Here is a 25,868-nt window from a genome sequence, read left to right as displayed (position 1 = left end):
ATTAGACTCATTCCCCTGCTCTTTCCCCAGGCCCCTGCAAAAATACTGTTTTCCAAGTATAAAAAGTCACTATCTGCTTCCAACACCCCCCTCAGGCAGTGCATTGCAGATCATAATCCCCTGCTTCATATGCCAATTATCTTAAATTTGTCATCATCAACCCTCCAGTGGAAACACTTTCTCCCCATCTATTCCATGGGCAGAAATTTTTGCTCGGCAGGTGGGCACGCGCCCGACCTGCTCGAACGTGAAATGATGCGCGTTGATGTTGGCCAAGCGTGCCGAAATCCACGCACAGTGGCTCGACGGTTCAGTCAGCGGGCGCGCGCCAGAGTCGGCAGCGGGCCCATCAACAATGAAAAGGTCTGTTAAGACAATTAAGTAATCAGTTAAACTAAATTTTTTGCTGTCCCTCCAACCTAACGGTCGGCAGGCAGGTGAAAAGGCCAAGTGCCTTTGCACTTTTTTGGAAACCTCATTCACAGGTGGGGTAAGGTTTCCAAAAGCAAATAAAAATCAAATAAAAGTTTTGCAATTGAATTAATAACATGACCCTGTTCATGTGACAGAGACAGAGTCACATGAGGGGACGTTTTATTACATTTTTATTTTTCTTATTAATTTTTGTTATATTTCTTCAGTGCTCACATACGTGCAAAATTCGCACTCGGCCTGCTCACCCACCTCCATTCCCTCCCTCCACCACCCCCACACACAGTGCTCAGCGCTGCCACTCATTTCACACTGGGTGGGCCTTAATTAGCCTGTCAGCATGAAATCACGGTGCGGTGCTGATCACAGGCAGCAGCCGGCTTCCCAACCAACCCCAACCAAGGGCATAATTCTGCCCCATCAAACTCTGTATAATCTTGAACACCTCTATTAAATCCCCAATTAATTTCCTCTGCTCTAAAAGGTGACAAATATCAGATTCTCCAGTCTCTCTGAAGGATAAAGTCCTTCATCCCTGGTAGCATTCCAGTAAATATCCTCTGCATCCTCCCCAAGGCCTTAATATCCCCCAAAAGTGTGGTGCCCATAATTGGGCACAATATTCCAGCTAGGACCTAAGCAATGAGTTTAAAACTTATATATTTCAATGCAATTGTCAAGGCTTCTAAATGTAAAAATCTCAGTTTTGATCCGTTCTCCTTGAGGAAAGAGAAACTAAACAGAACCTTCCTCCCTCAAAGAATCTTACGCAAGTACTAATATGCTGGCACCACTCAGTGAAACCTGGGCTCAATCTCCACTGATGCACCTTTATCATTTAACGTGTAAATTAATAATTTTCTAAGTGTCAGGAATAAATACATACATAGTAAAAGATAAGTTCTCACTGATTGAGCTCACACCATTATGTTATCTCCCTCCTTCCATCCCCCCAGGAATAGTACCTGCGAAATAATCACTTCACATAAGAATATTTGAACAGGTTCACCAAGTACTTGTTAACTTGCATTTAGCAGTGCCTAAATTTGGCACATGCTAAAAGGTTAGACTTAATTTTTTTTTATTGTTAGTTTCCAAAACACTTGGTGATTTAGATCCACTCAGACACAAGTGTACTTGATTACCCAAGCCTTGATAGGCAGACAACACAACTGGGGCTGTATTTTTAGGTCCTGATAGGGATGAACACAGAAGCAGATGCACACAGAATTTTGCATCATAGGTCAGCGTGCCATTTTCCCAGCAGCATCCTGTCTCTGGACAATTTTCCTGGAGGCGAAATGGCTGGGTAACAGGGATACCCATCTGCAAGCAGAGGGTATCCAATTAAGGCTCTTTAAAGGCCTAATGTCAGAGACCAACTGGAATTTTCCCCAGAGATATCAGGGACTAGGCCAGCTACCTGAAAGCAGCCACCCAGCAACAGACCAGATGCCGCCTCTGGCCACCCTGTGAAGGAGCTCCCACCAACATGGCTGCCCGGCTGCTAAGGGCATTTCTATCTTAAAAGTTCAAAATATGGAAGCAAGTGCTGTGATAGTGAAGGCATATAGTCTAACATATTGATTAACATGCCACTGAATATGTAAATTGTTTTATTTGCATCATCACAGGAAGTGATGCAAGTTAATGTGATATAGTAGTTGGGGCAGTTTCAGTCAGCAAGTAATACGTGTATGAAGAGCTCTTTGAAGCCTGTCATTCTTCAACAAAGAACGCTTCATTTAGATTACCAATCACTGTCAGTGTTTGACATGTTTGTGTTAAGAACCAATAAAAGGGCAGCTCAAAATGGAGCATTTGACCCGGATGAAGCCAGTGGGGAAAATCCTGCCTCTGACTTGTAACACGTACCATTCAAGACAACAAATAATCTGATATCATGCTCTAAACACCAACTATTCTATCACTCCCCCATTAATTTCTCTGTACTTGCTTGCAACACAAGTTGTGGGAGCTGCTGGGAACTACAAACATCTCCAGGACCAGGACATGTGTAGCAAATTTCCAGACGGGCTGGCTGGAAGTCAGAGTCATTGAACTTGAAAAACAGAGGCAATAAGCTCTATACAGGAATGGAGTGTGATGAAATACTCTCCACTTGCCTGGATGAGTGCAACTCCAACAACATTCAAGAAGCTCAACAACATCCAGGACAAAGCAGCCCACTTGATTGGCACCCCATCCATCACCTTCCAACATCCACTCCCTCTATCACCAACATATAGTGGCAGCAGTGTACCATCTACAAGATGCACTGCAGCAACTTACTAAGGCTCCTTCAACAGCACCTTCCAATCCTGAGACCTTGAGTGCCTAGAACAAGAACAACAGATGCATGGGACCATCACCACCTTCAAGTTCACCTCCAAGCCATAGACCATCCTGACTTGAAGTATATCATCGTTCATTCTGTCGCTGGGTCAAAATCCTGGAATTCCCTCCCTAAGAGCACTGTGGGTGTACCTACACCACATGGACTGGAGCAGTTCAAGAAGGTGGATCACCAGCACCTTCTCAAGGGCAATTAAGGATGGGCAATAAATGCTGGCCTAGCCAGCAAAGCCCACGTCCATGAAAGAATTTTTTTTTTAAAGAGGAAAAATAAAAGGAGTGGGAAGAGGGGGTGCGGGTGGTGGTGGAGGATTTCAAGGAATGAAGTGGACAGCATAAATCTAATGTGTTGGAGTTAATTTTCTCTAACCCTAACCCCACAGCTTTCTCTAGTTTCTCTCCTATCTCCCCTCATGCCCTCGAAACGCTTGTCCACGAGACCTTCTACCTGCTCCTTCAACCCTATTCCCACAACTTCTGACCATTCAACTTCTCCTGGTCCCATATTTAGCTGATATTGCTAACAGTTTTCTCTTTTCAGGTGTTGTCCCTCTCACCTCTCTGTCATCACTCAAAAAACCAACCCTTTACACCATCATCCTTGCAAACTACCTATATCTTCAACATCCCTTTTCTTTGCAATGTTCATGAACATTTTGTTGCTTCCCAAATCTGTGCCCATCTTTCCCAAACTCCATGTTTGAATCCCTCCAATCAGGTTTCCGGCCCCGCCACAGTACCCAAACAGCTCTTATCAAAATCAGAAAATGACATCCTACATGACTGTGATAAAAGTAAACTACCCCTCTTCATTCTTCTTTAACCTGTCTGCAGCATTTAACGAGATTGATCACACCACCCTCCTCCAACACTTCTCTACCCACATCCAGCTGGGTGGAACCGCACCGACCAAGTTCCATTCTTAGCTATTTAATCATAGCCAGAGTATCATTTACAATGGTTTCTCTATCTGCTCCTGCACCATTACCTCTGATGTGTCCCGAGGATCCAACCTTGGCCTTCTTCTATTTCTCATCCACCTGCCCAATGGCAACATTGTCCGAAAACACAGCGTTACTGTTTTTATTTGTTCATGGGATGTGGGTGTTGCTGGCTAGACCAGAATTTATTGCCCATCCCTAATTGCCTTTGAGAAGGTGGTGGTGAGCCACCTTCTTGAACCGCTATAGTCCATGTAGCGTAGGAACACCCACAGTGCTGTTAGGAAGAGAATTCCAGGATTTTGACCCTGTGACAGTGAAAGAACGGCAATCTAGTTCCAAGTTAGGATGGTCTGTGGCTTGAAGGGGAACTTGCAGGTGGTGTCTCCATGTGTCCGCTGCCATTGTCCTTCTAGGTGATAAAGATTGTAGGTTTGGAAGGTGCTGTTAAAGGAAGTTAGTTTTCACATACACACTGACAGCACCCAGGTCTACCTCATCACCATCTCATAACTTCTCCACCATTGCTAAGTTATTAAACTGATTATCCAGTACCAAATTAGCAGAAATTTCTTCCAATTAAATACTGGGAAGATGATAGCATCGTTTTTAGTTTCCACTCCAAACTCCATTCTTACCTATCGACTCCATCTCTCTCCCTGGCAACTGTTCGAAACTAAAGCAGTCTGTTCACAACATTGATGTCATATCTGACCACAAGATAAGCTTCTGACTACATATTTGCATCATCTAAGACCACCTATTACCATCACCCGACTTCACCCATCTCAGCTCATTTGCTGCTGAAACCCTTATTCATGCCTTTGTAACCTCTAGACTATTCCAATGCACTCTTTCCTGGTACCTCACATTCTACCCTCTAAACTGGAGGTCATCCAAAACTCTGCTGTCTATATCTTAACTCGCACAAAGTCCCCTGTGCTCACTGATCTACATCGGCTCCTGGTCCTGGTCCAGCAACATCTTGCTTTTAAAATTCTCATCCTCGATTTCAAATTCTTTTGTGGCATCACCCCTCCCTATCTCTGCAATTTTCCCCAACCCCACAACTTTCAGACATTGATCTATTTCTAGCCTCTTGAACATCCCCAATTTTAAAATCGCTCAATCACTGCTGACATCACCTTCAGTTGCTAGAACCTATATTCTAGAATTTCCTCACTTCACAGCTCTGCTTCCCTACCTCACTTTCCTCCTTTAAGTCACTCCTTAAACTTACCTCTTTGACCAAGCCTTTAGTCATCTGACTTAACATCTTATGTGGCTCTAGGTCATATTTTGTTTTATAATGCTCATGTGAAGTACCTTGGGGCATATTATTACCTTAAAAGGCTCTACATAAATATGAGGAATTGTTGTTAATTATAGAAAAGGGATAAAGCAATCTAAAATAGTACGCACGAGGGCAGGTATCAGGAGATGTATCTTAGAACAGATAGGCAAGAGGAATCATTAAAAAAAAAACTCAGGGAAAATATCTAATAGGATACTGAGGAGAATGATGTTAAGTTGGCAACTTTAAATGTGAATGTTGAGAAAAATATTACAAATAAAAGATGGAAAACTAGCGACACAAATTGAAATGGGAGGAAGATGTTGTAGATTTGACAGAAACTTGACATCAGTCAGGACAAGAATGGGAGCTAAACATTACCAGCCATAATTTTTTCCAGAGAGAAAGTTTTATCAAAGGGAATCCTTCGGAGACAGGGACCTCCGTGGAAGGTCAAATTTTTGAAAAAACAAGACACTAATGAAGGAGGGGGCAGAAAAATACAGAAAAAAAGTATGTTGAGTGTAAAAGGTATCAAAGGGAAACAAACGGGAAATTAGGAAGACTATAGGAGAGTATGAAAGAAGACTGGAAGTCCCAAGGACTTATTTAAACCACTTAAGTTGTAGTAGTCAACATAAAAGGAAATAACAAAACCTTTTGAGCACATAAGTAAAAGGTATAATCAAGATGTTAAATAAAGACTTTGCTTCAGTTTTTACAGGGAGAGTTAAAGGTAGGGCTGCTGGAATACCTCAAAGATGTGTGGGAGACATTTTGAGAGATAAATATTCAAAAGGACATCATTTAAACAAAATAATAATGCAATGATCATTGGGAAACGTCCAGATGGTATACATCATAGAATACTGAAGAAGGTGGGAAGGAGAAAGCAAAGATGTAAGCCCAAAGTCTTCACCAAATCTTTGGTAATGGGGATAGTTCCCAAGTGGAAGGAGGCAATTTTTTTTAAACCATGTTCAAAGCTAAAAAGGGGAAATGATAAGCCAGGAAATTTTCCTCTTACCTCAGTTGTGGATTGCCCTAGGGCTACTTTTAAGAATTGATGATATTGGCAAAATGAAAGGTGTTAATGTTATCTCAAATGTATTGTTAAGATTAAAGGATAAACAGATGGAAGATATTGGTTGGATTGATTGTCTTTGAGCACATATAAAAAGTGACTCTCACGGGAGCTGGGGTGCATCATCACCCCTGGAAATTACATTTCAATTTAGTTTTGTAAGTTTCCTTTCATGTTTTTATTTTAGTTACAGTGCCCCACCAAGGGCTGTCACCACCCCCCTCTGATTTATTGATTTTGTTTCTCAAAAAACATCTATAAAAATGGACTCTTCATGACCAGTGGGCACATGGGGGCTGGAGTACATCATCAGCCCCAGTAACAACGCCTCAATTTGATTAGTTACGTTTCCTTTTAAAGTTTGGTTTTTGTTACAGTACCCCACCAGGGGCTGTCACCCCCCTTTTTTATTAGTTTATTTTATTGATCATTTGTTTTATTCTAAAGAGAACTATTAAAAAAAGGGACCCTTCCACTATTGGTGGGCACCACAGGGTCCACAATGCATCAGCAGTCCTGGAAATGGCATTTTAATTTAAGTTTCTGTTGAAGGTTTTGTTTTTTAGTTACAGTGCCCCTTTAAGGGACTGTTAAACTAATGAACAAACAAACACATTATTTTGAAAAACTCAGCAGGTCTGGCAGCATCGGTGGAGAAGAAAAGAGTTGAAGTTTCGAGTCCTCATGACCCTTCAACAGAACTGTTCTGTTGAAGGGTCATGAGGACTCGAAACTTCAACTCTTTTCTTCTTCGCTGATGCTGCCTGACCTGCTGAGTTTTTCCAGGTAATTCTGTTTTTGTTTTGGATTTCCAGCATCCGCAGTTTTTTGTTTTTATATTTAAACAAGTTATTTTTTCTGATTATCAGAAGAGTATAAATGGGGTCTTCTACAGGACATGATAGCATAGTGGTAATACTATTGGGCCCACAATGTAAAGGCCTGCATATGTTTTCAGCTGATGTCAGTTCAAATCCCAAAATGGCTGGCAGTGATTTGAAATCAACTGTCTAAATAAAGATAGGTACCAATTGGCACTTGAATGAAGCACTGAGCTTTATAAGCCTGAGCCATACACAGCTGAAAATGGCCATTCGCAGGAATTAAGCAGACTCTGGCCTGGTTAGTACTTGGCTAGGATACTGCCTATGAATACCAGATGCTGCATGCTTTAAAAAAAAGTGGGGACTGCTGAGACACTGGGTCAGATTGGTAGGTAGAAGGCAGAGATCTGTAATGTTGCATTGTATGCACTATCAAGTAAAGGATGTGTGTCTTGTTTCATACTTCACCATCTGGCTTGGATCCATTTAACAAAAGGATCCAATAAAAGTTTATCAAAATAATGAAAGAATTTGAGAGGGCCAACTACAAAAGAATGGTGAATTAGTAACATGGGGGTAATAGTTTCAAAGGCCTGAACTTTTCGGCCGTTGGGCATGAGCGATCGGTGGGCCTGGGAGTGGACAGGAAATGGGCCACCAGCCGCGATCAGCCCCCGACCACGATTTCACACTGGCTGACCAATTGAAGGCCAGCCAGCATGAAACGCATGCTGAAATGCCGGGGTGGGGGCTGGAAGGTGGCAGGCGCCAACGTAACCAAAGGTGCAGGTGAGCACTTTTAGAAAGCTCCCTGAAAGCAGACAGCTGCCCCATGGAGTTGCAGGGCTCCACAGACTAAAGGACACGACAAAAATGCTGCAAAATATGTCCTTGCAGCATAATCAAGCACACCTCAAAAAAAAAGTACCCAGATATCTCTTTTTATTTCATTTTATCTCGGAGATTTCATCCCAGCCTGGATCGAGGTTTGAGCAAAAATGTGAATGCTGCCTGGGAGAACAGCCCATCCACCAACTGTAAATGTGGACAGGCCGCATAAAAATTGTTGTTGATTGCATTGGTAATGGACTTATTTACCCACTTGACTGTTGCTGGCGTGCTTCCAACTGCCGCACGTGCTCGCCGAGTGAAATATTGCACAAGTGCATGATGACATCAGGATGCTCGCCTGACATCATCTCGCACTATTTCGCATCCGTTCAGGTCGGGTGCGTGCCCGCCAGCAGCACATAAAATTCTGGCCAAGGAAAAGACAAAAGTAGTCAGAAGCATTCTTTTCCATACAAAAAGGTTTATGAGAACAGCAATGTTTTACTATAAATGGCTACCAAAGCAGATGCCATGAAATCATTTAAAAATAAACTAGGTAAATGTGAACTGGAGGAATGTAAAAAATATAGGGAAATGGGATTATGATAGACATTTCTAGCTGAAGAACAGACAAAAAGATGTTGGACCAAATTACCTCTTTCTATGCTGAAATTTCTATGACTCAAATTCTTATCACACGCACTCCTGTAGCACACATTCCACCACAAGGGAGAAGCACTGTGTCTGACTAATTTACATATTGAGCATGCAGCAACAGGACTTGGATTGTACGGATCACATATATGAATCTTTATTGTTATTGAGACCAACACTGTAAAAATTACTTCAATTAAAAAGATCTGACACCATTCAACTCATGGTGCAGACAGTAAACACCCCTTGACAGCAACACAGACAAACCAATTTATCCACACCTATTTCACTTTACTCAAGCACCACATTTTACATCCAGATATCCATGCTCCAGAGCAAGAACACAAAATGGTGCCTCAACCTCCGAGGTTCCCTATCAATATCAAGGCACATTAGCTTGCTTAGGTTTTATTCTACCAGTTACTCAAGTTGCTTCCTGCTATATTTTTTTCTAACCTCTCTTCTAAAATACATAACAGCATTAATCAGCTTGTGCAGTGTTAATAGGACATGCAAATTGGAGTAGTTTACATATTTATGCTATTAACATATCATGATATAATCAAATTTGTTCACAGTAAGCTAATGGAAATCCCAGTTACAGAAAACATTTTATCAAGGAAAACTAAAAAGATGAAGTGAAAGAAAGAAAAGACAGACATATATGTACTTGTGCATCTATATGTGCTTGCACCTACAAATGCACACGCACAGTGCCTCTCAAGATGCCCCAAAGCACCTTAAGCAAATTAAATAATTTTGAAGCCTAGTCACTGTTGTAATGTGGGAAATGAGCAGCCAATTTACATACAGCAAGCTTCCACATACAGTAATCTGATGTTGAGCGGATGATAAATATTGGTCAGGACACCAGTGGTATGTCCCCTGCTCTTCTAAATAGTGCCACGGAATCTTTTGCATTCAACTGAGAGGACAGGTGGGGCCTTGGTTTAATGTCCCATCCGAATGACAGCACCTCTTAATACAGTGCAGCACTCCCTCAGTGCTTCACTGCAGTGGCACCTAGATGTTTTTGAAAGAAATAACATACAGAAAAGAATGAATTTTGATTTGCATAGCAACTTATCATATCCATCCATCCCAAAATTAATTACTTCTGAAGTACAGTCATTGTTGTTCAGTAGGCAAATGCAACAGCTAATTTGCACAAAGCACAATCCCACAAGAAGCAAATGAATGATCAGCCAAACTGATCTTTTTGACTGGTGCTGTTTGAAGAATAAATGTCAACTAGCACTTCTATGAAAAGTGTGGCTGGATCTTTCATCTTTTACATCTAGCTGAACTGGCAATGAAGCTATAGTTTAAGGAATTATGCAAAGATAACTCCCAAAAATGCAGCACTGTCTCAGTTCTGAACTGATCTGTCAATCTACGTTACATGCTTGAATCTGCAGTGGAACTTGAACCCACAACCTTCTGACTCATCAGCGAGAGCACTAGCACCTAAGTCAACCAAACATGTCATGTAACACTGAACACACATACCATGAATAAGAACATACATTAACTGCCAGTTCCCATTGTCACTGGATCAAAATCCTGGAACACCCTTCCTAACAGCACTGTGTATATACCCACACCAGATGGACTGCAGCAGTTCAAGCAGGCAGCTCACCACCATCTTCAAAGTTAATTAGGGATGGGGAAAAAATGTTGGCTTAACCAGCAACACACAATCCTGTGAAAGAATTTAAAATGTCAATTCCTACTCAGTGTGAGTTGGTTAATTGTAGAAGGAGCAACAATAGTGGTGTCATGGAAACACCTGGGACTCCCTTGCTTAATCAATATCCAGTCACCCTGACTAGAAGTCATTGGTTTTGATTCAGATGTGGACATGACAAAGCATGGCTATACAGTATCCCAAAGGCAAATCTTCCGCCCACATTTGCTGACTAAGCTTACATATAAAGAATAACTATACAGCAGAAAATAGCAGAAGACTGGTTACCTGTGGCCCAACCCCAGTCAAGAGATGAAAAGGGATTAACAGGAGGACACTGGATGAGAAATAAAGAGACAAAAAAAAACCTTGGCGTTCTGAGGTTTCTGCATCTGTTGGCTAACAGTAACTAGATGTGGTGTCATTGCCAGCAATATTCCTGGCTATGCATCACTAACACCAAGGTTCTGAAAATCTCATTGTTCTTATGTGCTAAAGTCAGGACTTGGGAAGGAGGCCAGGGGAGCAGATCCTGCAGGATCACTAGTCTGCCAGCTGATTTTCCCTATCTAACAGAGATATGACCAAATCAACCACTTGGTCAGTTAAAAGATAGATTCTGGCTAATTAATTAGGTACAAAAACAAAAATAAAAATTGCTGGAAAAACTCAGCAGGTCTGACAGCATCTGTGGAGAGAAAGACAGGGTCAGATACTGACTTGAAACGTTAACTCTGTCTTTCTCTCCACAGATGCTGTCAGACCTGCTGAGTTTTTCCAGCAATTTTTGGTTCAGATTTCCAGCATCCGCAGTATTTTGCTTTTGATTAATTTGGTAACTGTCAAATTTCTCTACTAATATGATCTTAATTCCTGTTTTAGCTGGGTTGAAACTCCAGGTCAAATCACATTTCCCCACCTTCTCTTCCTCATTAAAAATGTGAAAGTTAAATTGGCCTCACCTGTAGATAAACCTCTCAGTGGGAAAACACTTCCATATTTTGAACTTTCCCGATATACAAGAGGGCGGGGGGGGGGGGCATTTTAATATCCTTACTGCCTGTACCAATGGAAACCTACCCCTGCTTATCTTAAGGAACATTATATCCACTCTGTGTAACCCACTTGAACTTTTCTATGCCGGTCTGACATTAAATGAAGCCCTTGAATTTTACTCCTGGCCAATCTTTCCTACTTTATCAGTTATTCTCCATTTATACATAGAACAGTGTAATATATTGGGATAAACAATGAAATTATTATTACTCTTCCTTGAACCTAACATCCAAGGAAGCATTTGGTGGCCACCAGTTTGAGAATAGCAGGACTGTACTTTTATGCAATTGCCCTTGATTTTTGTTTAGATTTAATAGCCAACTGGCTGAATATTGGTGCTGTCAATAAACAGCATCATTTTGGGGGGTAATCCAGCAATATAGAATCATAGGAGACGACCATTTGGCTCATCATGCCTGTGGTGGCTCTTTGAAAGAGCTACTACCTAGTAGTTGCACTCCCCTGCTCTTTCCACATGGCTTTCATTTTCAAATATTTATCTAATTCCCTTTTGGAAGTTACTGCTGAAAATGCTTCCATCTCTTTTTCAGGCAGTGCATTCCAGATCATAAATTACTGCACTAAAAATTTCTCATCTCCCCTTTTCTCCCCTCCTACATTAGAACAAGTGATGGTAAATAGGATTAGGTAGGTCAGGTGTTTCTCACGTGTGGTGCAGACTCGATGGGCCGAAGGGCCTATTCTACTCTGTGATTCTGTGATAACAGTGTCTACATTTCAAAGCTACTTCATTGAGTATAAAGCGCTTTGGGACATCCCAAGGTCATGAAAAGCACTAAATAAATGCAAGTCTTTCTCTTGATTATTTTATGCAGCAATGGGATCAAAAATGGTAACAGTATTCAAGCTTTTTCCTTCCTCCTTTGTTGCAGGTGACAGGATTTTTCTGGGGCTCTGGGAAAGGGAACATCCTGTCTGACGGGCAGGGTGGTGGAGCTATTGGAGTTCGCCCTAGATGAAAGGAGCATAAGAGTAAAGCTACTTCATCATCAGGCTGTCCTCCTCCTCTTGTGACAACAAGACCAGATCCAGGATGGTTATCTCCTGGGCACAGCATTTTAAGGGATCAGTTAGTGATGTGGCTCAAAACTCATAAGCACCAGAAACTCTATCTGTGCTTTCAAAAACAGTGGGGCCGCTACCAAAATTGTTAACTATTTTAAAATTGAAATCAGGCCACGTTTACAATGATGGGGTCAGTACCTCTATCATCCTACCTCCTTATACAGGGCACTGCCCCTCCGAGAATTAGTCATAACCTGTCACCAGCAAATCTCCATTTTGCCAGCTGAGGGATGGCACAGATTTCATGCTTATTATCATGAGGGTAGCATTTTGTAGATGGAGTCAAATTCTAGCAGCGCAAAGTGTGCCATCATCCGTCAGTGGAAGAACCAGGAGACTATTTTTCTCTCTGAGATAATTCCACACCAAATTCACAGCAATGGAAACAGAACCAAACAGCTGCATGCGATCCACATCATCCATTTGATCCGGGCATCTTAAGGACTAACCAGTTATTAAAAATCACACGCATGCACTAACACCAATAGACCCTCAAAGCACTAGCAGCAACAGGTGTCACGGCTAAGTTACATCATTACTAAAATCTCAATACAGAGCATTTAAACGCACTGTCACAAAGAACACATGATTCATCTCAGGTACACATCAGTACACGGCGTAAAAGGCGCAAGTGCAGATGTAGAAGTGACAGGAAGAGTTGGAGTTTCTGATCCATTATTTTGGCCCAGGTGCAGGAACAACCTGTTTTGCTTTTATTTTTGCTTTCAACTATAGTCCTCAATGGGTTAACCCACCTTCGCAAAATATCTTTGGTTTTGAAACCAGTAACGAGCATGGTTAGGTAATGAGAGTAAAAATCACCTCAGTTTTGCCAAAACACTTAGTATTCCTAATGTGGTTACGTGAGAAGGTAGCGTGATTTGAATGTTGTCAAAGGATCGAGCTCCTGTTTACAGTAAACAGGCTTGGGTAATGGACTTCTTTGAAAAAGAGATTCCTAAATAAATATGTTGTCATTCATAAATTCAATGCATCGGGTGTGACACAAAGAATGGATAAAAATGTACAGAACCCCCCATCAAGGTTTTATGACCTTACAACCTGCTATTTATTTGTAAATACGGCGCAAAAGATTTGAACCCATCTGAATCCAAGAAAACTGGTCAATTTTAAACATGTATGTTATTTTCACATTTCATACCTCTGAGGAAGGAAAAGTCCAGCCCTGGAGGAAAGAGACTGAGCTCAGTGGAAGCTGTGTGCCTGTTGAAGTTAATGTGCAGCCTGGCATGAAAGCCGACCTGTACCTTGGAAAACAAACACACGGGCAACACAATGCTACTTTTCAGTTGCTGCAGCTTGCTCAGTGGCTCTGCTGAGGTCCAAAGGCTTCAGAACAATCGTACACGTTCTAGCGAGAGGCAGCCCAACACCGCAAGCGAAGATACTTCAGCCTCTGGCAGATACCCCTTCACAGTAAGTGTGCATGTCCCCAAGTTTCTGAAAGGCTAATTTGAAAAAAAAAACACAGCTTGCTCTTTTTGAAACAAATTACCTCAACAGACACCAACGTCATAAGCTGCCTCCACCCATAGGAGGCTTGTGATTAAACAGGAAACTGAGCAGAGAACTTCCTCCTTTCTCTGTGGGTAATTTAAATAGTAAAAAAGAGCTCACTTCTTTTATAAGCAACTGCTGGATAATTGAGTTAACCCTCTATACACAGATCAATAATTCTTGCTTTGAGACGAGCACCATCCTAAATTAAGTTTAATGACCCAGTCAAAAAGAAAAAGCTTGATGAAAGATACATATTAAAAATAGAAGAACAAAAATAGTAATGGCCAAAGACAAAGTGAAACATTGTGATTAATAAATTTGTGAAGGAATGCATATTTCCCCAAATTAACATACAAGTAATTCTCTTACAGCTATATTACTGCGGCAAATAGTCTCCCTTCTGGAACAGGGAACATCAAGCGCGTTTACAGACTCTGTGTGGGTTTTTTTTCTTCTTCTCCTTCCCCTCTCCTTCTTAAGCAGTCTCTCAGGATCAAGGGTGATTTGCTTCCACTCCAATTCGATGGGTTCTGAGATGCGCAATCTGCAGACTCTGCCATGTGTGGCAGGTAGTCAGGGTGACCAACCGTCCCAGGTTTTCCAGGATTGTCCTGGAGTTTAGTTTCCCATCCCACAGCCTGTATGTGGGCCTCCCATTTGTCCTGGATTCCTCTGGGCAGCAACTGAGAAGACTGCTCAGAGTCTCTTCTTGCCGCCACTCAGCATCTTTGGTGTATGAGCATCCACACTGTGCTGCTGCACATGTGTAGACCAGAGACAGCACGGTGCTCACGTGCAGACACAAGCCCACACTCAGCAATAAGGGCGTAGGAGCACTGGCTGGCACTCTCCTATTTAGATTTGTAGGCTTCGGCAGGTGGGTGATTGGGGTTGGGGGTCTGGGGACAGTCCAGGGAAGGTGGTTCAGGGGGTGCCCAGAAGGAGTCCAGTGGCAGAGGGGTCCCAACCAGCAGCGGGGAGACTCAGAATCAAGGATTGTGGGGGGGGGGGGGGGGGGGGGGGGGGGGGGGGGGGATGGTGTCTGGGGATGGGTCAAGCTTTGGGGAGGGGTCCAACGTACAGAGGGTTCCGAGCCAGTGGCAGCATCAGCACTCAGGGTCAGACCCAACTTGGGGGGGTGGGGGGGGAGGGAGGGGGAGGTGGTGGTGTCCAGGGTCAGGTCTGAGAGGTAGAGGGTTCAGGCTGGCTTGATGTTGGGGGTGGGGGAGCTCTGGGCAAACCCAAGAGTGAAGGTGTCTGGGCTGGCCTAGGGAAGTGGCTGTCCAGACAAGCCCAAGGGGGAGCGGGTGAGGGGAAGGGAGGTCCGGGAGTCTTAACTGGGGTGTTGACGATACGGACTTCTGAGTGTGTGGAGGGGTTGGGGGGGGGGGTGGAAAGAGGAGAGTTGGGAGAGATGTCTATGTGTTGGGGTGCTGCCAGGAATAGCTGGGGATCTGCGTGAAGCTATGAGGGAATAACATGCAGAGCATCAATGGATTCAAGGAGGCAGTACATAAAAGATTCTTTACGTACAGTCTATGTTGTGATGGGCAAAGTCTTTTATCTAAGCCACTCATGTGGGACTTCCCATAACCCCATTAATGCTGTGAACATTGTTCCCTTGAAGTTGGGCCTCTACTCCACTCTTACTCCCCCACCCCCTCCCAACCCCCACTGTTAAGTTCCTGCCAGACCCCGCCCCTCTTTAGATCTTGTTATCCTCCCCACCCCACTCCTCCAGCAGAGTGCGACATTTTGTTTAACCCAAGAATTGATCATTCTGCAGGTGGTGCTTAAAGGGTCAGGTATATGAGGTGTTCAGAGCTTTGTGCGCTCTCTCCAACGCCTCAACTTTCCCTCTGCATGTTCCCAATAAAGCTTCTCAATGTGTTCAGTGCCTTCCCAAGTGAACTTCCTCCATTTTGTTTGGTCATCAGTCAGTGGGGCTGTTTGATCTCTTCAGGGATTCTTTGAGGACATCCCTAAAGCTTTTCCACTGTCCTCCTGGGAGTCTCCTACTGTGACTGAGTTCTGAGTAGAGCAGTTGCTTCGTGTGTCTGGTGTCAGGCACATAAATGTCCTGTCCAGGGGAGCTGGTTTTAAGTAATTAGTGCCACACTGGGCATGACTGAGCATTTTTACCAGGCAATTGTTAACAAGATCAGTGACAGTGGGCTTGAAAAACAGCAGAAATGGACATTGAGCCAGTAATCTGGCATCTTTCTGCCTCCCCTTAGTTTTCCCAGGGACAGGTTGACAGTGCAGCCAAGACCCCCATGGGCAGAACGTGAAGTCAATTATGGCAATTAAAGAGCCAATAAAGAGCCATTTTACAGTTGCAATGGCTCTATCCCAATGGTACAAGGCTCACACACCATGTCGGCAACCTGACAAGTTAAGGAAGGTGAGTGCATAGTTGGAAGGCATTGACACATCAAACTGCTATCATTGGACGCTACAAAGTGGGAACCAACAGTAATTGGTCCAACTATAGTGTAAAGCTAGCGTTAACAGAAACAACTCCCTGAAGCGAGTACCTTGGGTATGTGGCGGTAAGAAGGACTTGATGCACTGAGGCCAGTTGGAGAGACAAAGGACTACATTGACCTTTAAAGCTGTGATATGACCAAGTGACAAGGGGTCGAATGGCTCCCCTCTTTTCCCTCTCCTTGTTTGACCATAACAGCTTTTTTTGAAAAGAGCATACTTGCCAAGTCAGTGAGTGTTTAATTATTTACACACTGATCATAAAAGGACCAGACAGGTTTTCTTGGAGTTTAACAAAGAAATGGGTTAGCTTTATTATAGCTGGGTCAAAATCCTGGAACTCCCTTTCTAACAGCAGTGTGGGTGTACTTACACCACATGGACTGCAGCAGTTCAAGAAGGTAGCTCACCACAAACTTCTCAAGGGCAACAAATGTTGGCCCAGCCAAAAAAGCCCACATCCCGTGAAGGAATAAATTTAAAAAACTTAAACCCATAAGTAAATTAATAAAATACTTTCACATGCACACCAATAGATTGAGTTGCGAAATTTATCTTTCCTCGCTCTGTAGGGTCCAGAGAAATAAAAGGAATATATAGTCTGGTGACTCGGTGGGCTTCAGGCTGAAATCAGTGGCCAAGCAACTTTCCTTCTATGGTCCAAATGCTCCTGACTTAGAGATGGAGACGGCTGATTTGGCTGTTCTCTTGGAGACGGTAGTGCTGGGTTGAATTCTTTTAAGAAGAAGTTTCTGTCTGCAGCAGAGACGTCCCTGGATGATCACAGTCAGCAAACAGGGTTCAGAGTTTGCGAAGTAAGTTGGAAAGAGAGGGGAGAAGGACCCCACTTGAATCTTCTCTCATCAGCTTCTCCGCTGCTTGTCCTCTTACTGCAAAGGAAGCAAAAGTTTAAATGCACAAAAGGTGGGCCTATCACATGACTGTCATTTAGTGATTCAAACATGATCATGGCTAGTGTATTTCCCCTTGTAACTTATGTTCATGTCTGGGAATCCTCTGCTGAATATGTCAGATGATTGCCTTGATGCATTGCTAAAGGGGACAGGGTAAGTGGCTCACTCATATTCCTCTGAGGCCAAGCTCGATTTAGTTTTCCAGCCGATGGATTAAAAATCATGTTTGGCATAAAGCGTGTTTTTGTGACAGCTGTGTCCTTTTAAGGAGACATAGAGTCCCTTAACTCTGAAGTGTGGTGATCCACTGAGGAGGAGCTGCAGTGTGCTGAGATCATTGAAGGGTTTCCTGCATTGTATCCAGATCCTCTGCTGTTGCTCACCTCCTCCATGGCCTGTCTGTTGAAGCTGGCTGGCCTCCTTCTGCCATCATCTGGAAAGAGTCTTTTTACACTCACATCTTCCAGCATTAACTCAAGTGTCCCCTCTGTAAATCATTGAGCTGCCCTTCCCCTTTTGGCATCCATCTTCCTTCTCCTTTTGCTTCTGCAGATTCGCTGTCCAAACACACAGTTGTACAGCTGTGTGTGCTGCCCCTGCCCCTTTAAATACAGTGCCTTCAATTAAGCTTCTAACTGCTCCTCCTACCTGCTTCTCCTAATTGAACACCAAACCTGGAGAGTGCCCTCCTAATTGGCTGGCCTGCAGATCATTCATCCAGAAGGCCGTTACACAGCCGAATTGCCGATCGGCATATAATCCTGATGCTCCATCAGATTCTAAGTGTATAAGATTTAGCCCTCTATTCCTATATTGTATTCCAGTGGACTATCTGCCTCTTTCAGGCACCTCATAAGCACAGTTTAACCATTTATTTGCATGATGAATTCCACTCCTAGTCGTCTTAAATTACCAAGGGGGAGAATTTTCCTATGCATTTACACTGGTAGCCTGGGCAGATAAGGGAGAGAAATTGAGGGGTCCTGGAGGTTGGAGTGGAGGAGAGCAATTCCACCGGCTTCCTATCATCAAATGCCACTTTAAGAATTTTGTGCCTGAGACTGGGATATCCCACATCTGCCTAAATAATTATGCAAATGAGGGGATGAAATCATAGGACTTCATTGCTGCCTTTTGCACCCTAACAAATCAACATTACTGAGGTTATAATATTTGAAAGATAGGTTTGCCTAGTCCAGTTGATCACTGTGCAATTGATTGAATTCAGCAAAAGGTGAAGATGGAAATGTGTATAATTTGATGATTTTTTTGATGTTTCAATTGACACCACTGACAAGGTTTTGTGACACTTTCCATTACCCCCACCCCTGCCCAATCACCACCATCTGAGATCCAGCAAGCCTCAAATTTAAAATTCTCATCTTTGCTCTCAAATGACTCCATGGCCTTGCTCCTCCCTATCTCAGTAATTTCCTTCAGCCCTATAGCCCTCCAAGAACTCTGTGTTCCTCCAATTCTGGCCTCTTGCACAACCCTGATATCCTTCACCTCTTCATGGGCGACCATGTCTTCAGCTGTTTTGGCCCTAAGCTTTCAAATTCCTTCCCTAAATGTCTCCAACTACCTCTCCTTCTGTAAGACGCCTTAAAATCTCCTTATGTAGCACAGTGTCAAATTTTGTTTGAGAACTCTCTTGTGAAGAACCATGGGGCATTTCACTAAATTACTGATACCACATAAATGAAAGTTGTTGTTGTTGAAAGTCTCACCCTATCAGGAATCTGTCACCATTGCAGCAAATTGTCCTCTTGTTTATATCTCAGATGATTCCTGTCAGGAATCTATTGTTTATTTTTATAGGCATCAATTAATCTTGGAACTGATACTTAGAAAATAAATGTTTCTTAAAGTTTTTTTAAAGGAGCATTACCTGAATGGAGAAAAGTATCTGGTGTCCATCATTTTGCTTAGGGAGAGACAAAAAGGAATTGTATTACTTTTCTCATGAAAACATCACATGTAAGGAATAGGTCAGTATGTGTCATTATGGTTAATATCCTTTCATCTAGTTTTTGTTAACAAATGAAAAGTTGTCCAAACAATTTTCCAACAAGACAGTGCCCATTTTAGTGGTAACATCTCTAGCATACAATAGAGACATTTCCTAACACTAAAATCTTCTAAAACTGCTGGATTGCAGTTTAACAAATTAGATATCTCTAACAGCAAAACCTTTCTCTGATAAAGAATGAGAAATGTTTGTACATGGAGCAAACTTCAAAACTTCCAAGTATCACAGCCAGTCACCCTGTAGATGCAGTTCTCAGGAAAAACACACAAGATTCTGAGCACAATGTGCACTTTGAAAGGACTGTATTTATCTGCCTGTCGATCACTGTTTATTCATCTAGGCATCTGTCAATCCATCTGTCTGTCTAGCTATCATATTAAAAGTTTTTGTATAAAGTGCACACTTCCTATAAGTATCACACTTACTTCTGGTAACATTTTATGTCAAGCTGTTTCCGTAACACCAATTTTTAAAACATTTTTTTGTCACATTTAAGTTTATCTACTTACTATACTTAAACTCTATCCTAGTCCATTTTCCAAGGCAGATGGCTCTGTACATTATATATCACAAAATATCATGTTTCCTGAAATCCACCAATTAAATAATTACAACAGTCAATCCAGCATAAAATCAATGCTTCTGGCATGAAGCTTCACCCACAAGGAGCACATACTAGAATAGCATGTAGGCACAGACCTTGATTTTCTGTCATCAATTTTTTGGTGGTTAAGGCTGCACATCAGGACCACAGAAGCAGAATGTTTACCTTATTTTAAGCAGGGCAGTTTTCCAGAAAGTAGGAAATGATCAGAAGAAGATGGCATCCTGAAATTGATAGATTTCCAAAGAAGGCAAGGAGCAGCTGAAACCAAGTTTCACAATCCAAAACCATCCACAGACACCTACATATTAATGGGACTAATTAAGAGGAGGCCCCAAGAGGCTAATTACTTACACTAAAAATAACTCTGAGGTGAGACATGTTCAGAGTTTCAGTGCTCCAAGCACACATTGCTCAGCATTATCATTTAATGTAAACAATATAGGAAGTTTTTTTAAAAAAACAGGTATGCAGTCAAAAGCAATTATTACTACCATGAGTCCTACTAGTGATAGATCTGTCATTCTCTTAACAACGTGCTGTAAATTTGATTTCCTCCCAAAAACAATCTTCCATGAGTTGCAGATACTAATGCAGCAGTACCACAGTTCAAACCTCTTCCTTCTCCCTCTACCCCATTCCCAATAAACTCCTGATGGCTCAGTGCCCTTCCTGGCTCCCACATTAACTGATGTTTGTAAGTGGCTTACTCTCCTCAAGCATTGTTCCCCCTCCCTTTCCAAACCACAATTATCACTTTCCACTTAAATAACACACAGCTTATCCATTTATCCACATTAACTATCGCCCCATCTCCAACCTCCTTTTCCATTCCAAGGTTCTTGAACATGTTGTTGCCTCCCAGATCCATGGCCATCTGTCCCACCACTTGTGAATTACATTTTCTGTACCTATGGTCATTACACTATCACTCCCTTGTCCTTTTCAAGCTCCTTACAGCCTTCAACATAGTTGACCAACCCATCCTCTAAAGCCTCTCCTTTGTTACCCAGCTCCATAAGACAGCCTTTGCTTGGTTCTACTATTATCTATCCAATCATAGCCAAGACAATTCTAGTATGGCTGCATTTCCACTCCCTCATCCTTACCTCTTCAGAATATCTATTTGTCTCCTTCCTCTTCCTCATCTACATGCTGTTCCTTGACAATATCACCTGCGGATATGGAGCCAGCAGCCAAACACACACCAATGAGATATAGCACTACTTCTGCACCACTTCACTGAACCTTTCAATGCCTTCATGTTATCAGATTGGTAGTTCAACATCCAATCTCCAGTTAAACTTTGGGAAGATCAATGCCATGGCCTTTGGCCCCCCACTACAAACTCCAAACACGTGTCACAGACTCCTTTTCCCTTTGAATTGGAACATTTGCATCTCAGGTAGTTCTATTTGATCCTGTGGTGCTATTCTGACCATCCTCTCTGTCAAAATTAATTTCACTTCCACCTGCACATCTGCCTCAACCTACCTACCACTGAAAAAATCATCCATACAATTATCACCTTCTGACTCCATATTTTTTTAGTTCAGTCTTGGGATGTGGACATCTCTGGCAAAGCCAGTATTACCTATCTCTACTTGCCCTTCAAAAGGTGCTGGAGAGTCAACTCTTGAACTGCTGTAGTCCATGTGGTAAGCCATTCCCACATTCCTTTAGGTAGGAAAGGTTTTGATCTAGCGACAATGAAGAAATGATATACTTCCAACTTCGGAATGATATGTGACTTAGAGTGGAACTTGTAGGTGGTGGTACTCTCATGTTCTTGCTGCCTTTGTTCTTCTAGGTGGTAGAGGTTACCGCTTTTGGGGGTGCTGTCAAATAAATCTTGATGAGTTTCAGCTGTGTATCTCATGGTTGGTACTGTTATGGGGATGTGCTTTTGTTTTTATAGATACAATTACTAATTTTTCTTTTTCTGGCTGGATTTTTTTAAAAACTGGAACCCACTAAATATAATTGAAACTGCTCAGATGGCTATAATACAAAGTCACATTCCTCCAAGTGGGATGAAAAGAAAATAGGCACTCAACTGTTATGACACAGCCGATGGTAAATGCTGAGTTGTTCAAATCCAAAAGGGAAACTTGAATCAACTGCCACAACTTGTTTAGTAATTTGTATAAATTTCGAGATGTGTGCCTTGAATTCAGTAGTAATAAGACCATCAAATCTTATAGGTTTTTACAAAACTAGATTAAACATTTATTACTAGAAGAAATTACTTTAAATACATATATAGCTCTATAAATTACTACTATGGTTACTTCTAAATCCCCTACTTAATCTGACTCCCAGTTACATTTTCATTAAGGCAACAGTAAGACACATATTTTTAAGAGACCCAGGTAAAGTAAAAAATACCCTGAACAATCAACTTCAACGTGGGTTCTCTTAACTTCAATCACTGAAGGCAGCAGGGAAGCCCGCCAAAGTTATCACAGAAAACAAGGTGTAGCAGTCAGCTGGCTGCCTCCACTTCCATTGCGGATGTCATGGATGCACCCAGGCATAGTGGTAGCATTAGGAAAGTTAAAAAAAATTAGGGGCACACCGGTGGCGTGGGTGTTCACAATATGTATATTATGTTTACAAATGTAAATAGAATCGCACCCATTTCACATCTCTTATGTATGCCTCCTTTTTATGATGAGCTGTGTTGCTGTCAATCAGGTGTGATACTTTGATGGCTCCCCCCACCTATCATACATATTGCTATCATGGGTCTCTCATCTATGTAGTGTGCTTCCATATCACCATAGTGGGTGTGCCTCTTTTTCAGATAATTCTTGACATCAGTGATACCTCAACCTTAATGTTAAGTGTGCTTGTGGAGGGAACCACATTCACATGCTTTGCAGGGTCATGTCTTGTTTATTCTTGGCTGTGTAAGATTGAGGCAGAGGTGTTCTCCTTTTTTGTCTGTATTCTTGAAAGCTGAAGGTGTAGTGTACAAGGAGAGATGTGATTATGCATGGAGAAGGGTCATGTATCGTGCAGCTCCATGTGCTCTCTAGCTCTTGGCAGGGTTTTCATGCTATGAGCCCATAGTCAGAGTCATATGCACTCCTATGTTGCAACTGCATTTCCGACTTTTGGAGTGTACAACTGCTAAGCTCACCTCAAGGTGCCAAAGCTCTGCCCTTCTCAGCCACATTATTGCCTTGGCACTTGAACCTACAACCTTGAGCATTTCTCAACCTGTAATTGTCTTTATTGCAACCACAAGGCTCTTAGTACAATGTTGGGATGCAGCACTGCGTGTCCCATCACTTAAACACTTGCCAAGATGTGTGTTGCTAATTGCACATGGTGATTTCTGGCGATCAATAGAGCCTTTGAGCATGCTCTAGAAGTGCACATTATAGCTTTAGACAATGTTACGGGGAGCAATGGGATAGGAGTGAGGATGTACTGAAGCTGAAGTTTGCTATTTATTAACAATAACTCGTCATCTTGAGGGCTTCATGGTGTCTGAGCATTGTGGAGTTCACAAGGACCAGGCTGACCATGAGGGCACAATGTGTGTCTTAAAAAAGAAGCATTTTAATATCTAGCATGCAAGTGGTTGAATGTCGTCGTGTTCAGGTGGTTCACATGCAGAGTAAGGTGAAGATAAAAGTGGGCTAGCATTACTAACTGAGAGTGCCAGATGTTAATGTGATAGCGAAGAAGGTGACACAGAGGATTGAGTCATCTCTAATTAGATGCACACCTGTGAAACATCCTCAGCTGCCTTGGCCCAAGTGTCACCGATCACTTTCACCATTGAGGTTATACAGAATGAATTGTTCTATTGCTGGAGATGGATCACCATGAGGAGCTTCATCAGATTAAATTCATACAGTTATGAGCCTACTGAGGATGATTGAACAGCTCCTGGCTCTTGTAGGCTGCGGTTGCGACTGGGATGCTGGAGTGACACTTGAAGAGGAAGCACCTTCTGACGTCTGATGCTGGGAATCCCTCCTCCAGTTAACACCTCATCTCAGCAGGGAAACATGCTTCATCGTCCTACAAAGGATCACGACAATGTGAGCCTAATGTGTAATTCACTCTCATATTGAAGTGCATGGATGAAACAAGAGGAATATCAATGTTTGTGTTAATGTTGGCCCATGATGGAGGGCTGTTGTCCAAGGGGATACTCACTGCAATTCGTCATCCTCCTCATGGAATCTGGAGGCTATGAGGGCCTCATGTGCATGCCTGCCTCATCTGGCCTATGCTATGGCCTCTTCCCCTGCAGCCTCCACTTCCTCGAACTGAATGCCCTGATCCCCTTTGATGTCCTCCTCAGGGGACTGTTGACATCTGGCAAGTCCTCCCCCATTCGCAGCGCCAGGTTGTGCAGCATGCAGCAAACCATGATGATCCGTGAGACCCGCTGGGGACTGTACTGGGGTGTTCCGCCAGATCTGCCCAGGCATCAGAATCATATCTTTAAGATGCTTATGGTCTACTCCACCAATGATCAGGGAGAGACATGAGCATTGTTGTACCTTCTCTCTCCAGGATTCTGTGGCCACCGCACAGCCATCATCAGCCATGTCCTGACGACAACGACGACAACAATGTTACAACAATGCCTGGGCGTGACTAAGACTGGACTGACATGCCTTTCCCCTGCCTGGACTGGGACAAGGAGAGTCTTTATAAGCTCAATATTGAAGCGCTTATTTACTCAGCGATCCTCCCATCCTGGCACAAAGTCACTTGTGTCATTCTGTAATTGATCCTCTCCCCGCTCTGGCACTGAGGACGCTTCCCCACCACACCCCCAGCCCCCCTAGTCATGTGTCTGAACGCAAACTTCCCCACTTTCACCCCCTAGTGGAGATCTTGCCCTGCAGCACATTCCCATGCTTCAGGCTAGAATCCCCACTTCCCCAGTGGAGGTCTTGCCCTGCAGCACATTAAAAGCCTCTCCTGCCTTACCACTGCTCTGGTCGGTAGAGACTTGCCTCTGATTCCCCACTGAAAGCGATTTGGTGCTGCCTGCAAAAGCCTGGTGCTCAGTCTGAGTTTCTGTGAGCGCTGTGTGATGCAAGATAGACGAACGAACCTCAAAGTCACGAGCGAAGTGCAGGTCTCAAGGTGCATGTTGCTTATATGTGTCGGTCTAATTGGACACCGATGTTCCCTCTTGATCCAGCATCCGGATATGATTCCGGCAAGCAGCCCTTATAATGAGATGCAAATGTATTAAAATGAAGTTCCAGACGTGCCGCAGTGGGAAACACGGCCCACCATTGATGGCTAGAGCGGACAATCCCAGACTGCTTATATGGCGGCAGTAAACTGATCTTTCCGATCTCACAATATTTTCCGCTCCCACCCACCACGATACCCGCCACGGGCAAGGCCACCAGTAGTCAGGGCCAGAGAGCATAGACGGTCCTGGGTAATAGAGGAACAGATAGTCAGGGCCACAAAGCATAGTCAGTCCTGTGGATCAGCATCACAATTTAGAGGGCTGTGTCTTGCATGCCCATCCTGGTCCAGTCCAGGGAGGGGGAGGGCCAGTTGTGAGAAATGGGTGTTTTTTTTATATTTTGGAGGAATATTTTGTTATTCTATGTAAAAGGCTGTATGTGTGAATGTGTGTGTGTATGTGTATGATTTAATTAAGCTGGAGAGAGATTAATAGGAGACAGGCTATCTGGGGTTTTAAACATGAAAAGGACAGAGGTGTTAAGTTTCAGGTAGAAGTGAATAGGTTAGATCTAATGTTTGCATTTTTACATAAGTGGAGAGTTTGTTTGAATACCAAAGGGGAGTCAGAGGTAACAAGAAACATATTTGCATCTTGCAGGTGTTCCATAGGTAAATAGAAGTGGGGATATATTTTATTGACCCGAAAGCAAAGGCAAGATGGAAACATTAAAGATCTTATATTTGGAAGGATTTTGAGTTTCAAAGAGGTGTGAAAACAATGGAACCTGAGATGAAAGGGTAAAAAAGGTATTTTAGAGTTACTGTGGAAAGCTTAGCATAGCTGTAGCTGTAGTTGTGGAGCTGGAGCTGTGAGATGTAGTGGCT

The 25,868-nt window shown here is 42.9% G+C and overlaps 1 protein-coding gene and 1 long non-coding RNA gene across 3 annotated transcripts in view; both read right to left on the bottom strand.

Moving 5' to 3' along the window:
* Positions 1-13,751, bottom strand: part of LOC121276339 (E3 ubiquitin-protein ligase RNF144B-like) — a 72,019-nt gene extending 58,268 nt beyond the window's left edge. For both annotated transcript variants that reach the window (XM_041184626.1, XM_041184627.1), the window contains exon 1: positions 13,407-13,751. The gene's annotated coding sequence lies outside the window, so the exon portion shown is untranslated. The remainder of the gene's footprint in view (positions 1-13,406) is intronic.
* Positions 13,752-16,685: 2,934 nt separating this feature from the next.
* Positions 16,686-20,038, bottom strand: LOC121276567. Its single transcript, XR_005942684.1, has 3 exons — positions 19,968-20,038; positions 19,058-19,093; positions 16,686-17,142 (listed from the first exon to the last, which is right to left on the bottom strand). It is a non-coding gene; the product is annotated as an uncharacterized LOC121276567 (long non-coding RNA).
* Positions 20,039-25,868: the final 5,830 nt, after the last annotated feature.

Source organism: Carcharodon carcharias, chromosome 3 (assembly GCF_017639515.1).
Source record: "Carcharodon carcharias isolate sCarCar2 chromosome 3, sCarCar2.pri, whole genome shotgun sequence".
Classification (NCBI taxonomy): Eukaryota; Metazoa; Chordata; class Chondrichthyes; order Lamniformes; family Lamnidae; genus Carcharodon; species Carcharodon carcharias.
Note: the sequence above shows the minus strand (reverse complement) of the source record. Positions and strands in the feature narration are given on the sequence as shown.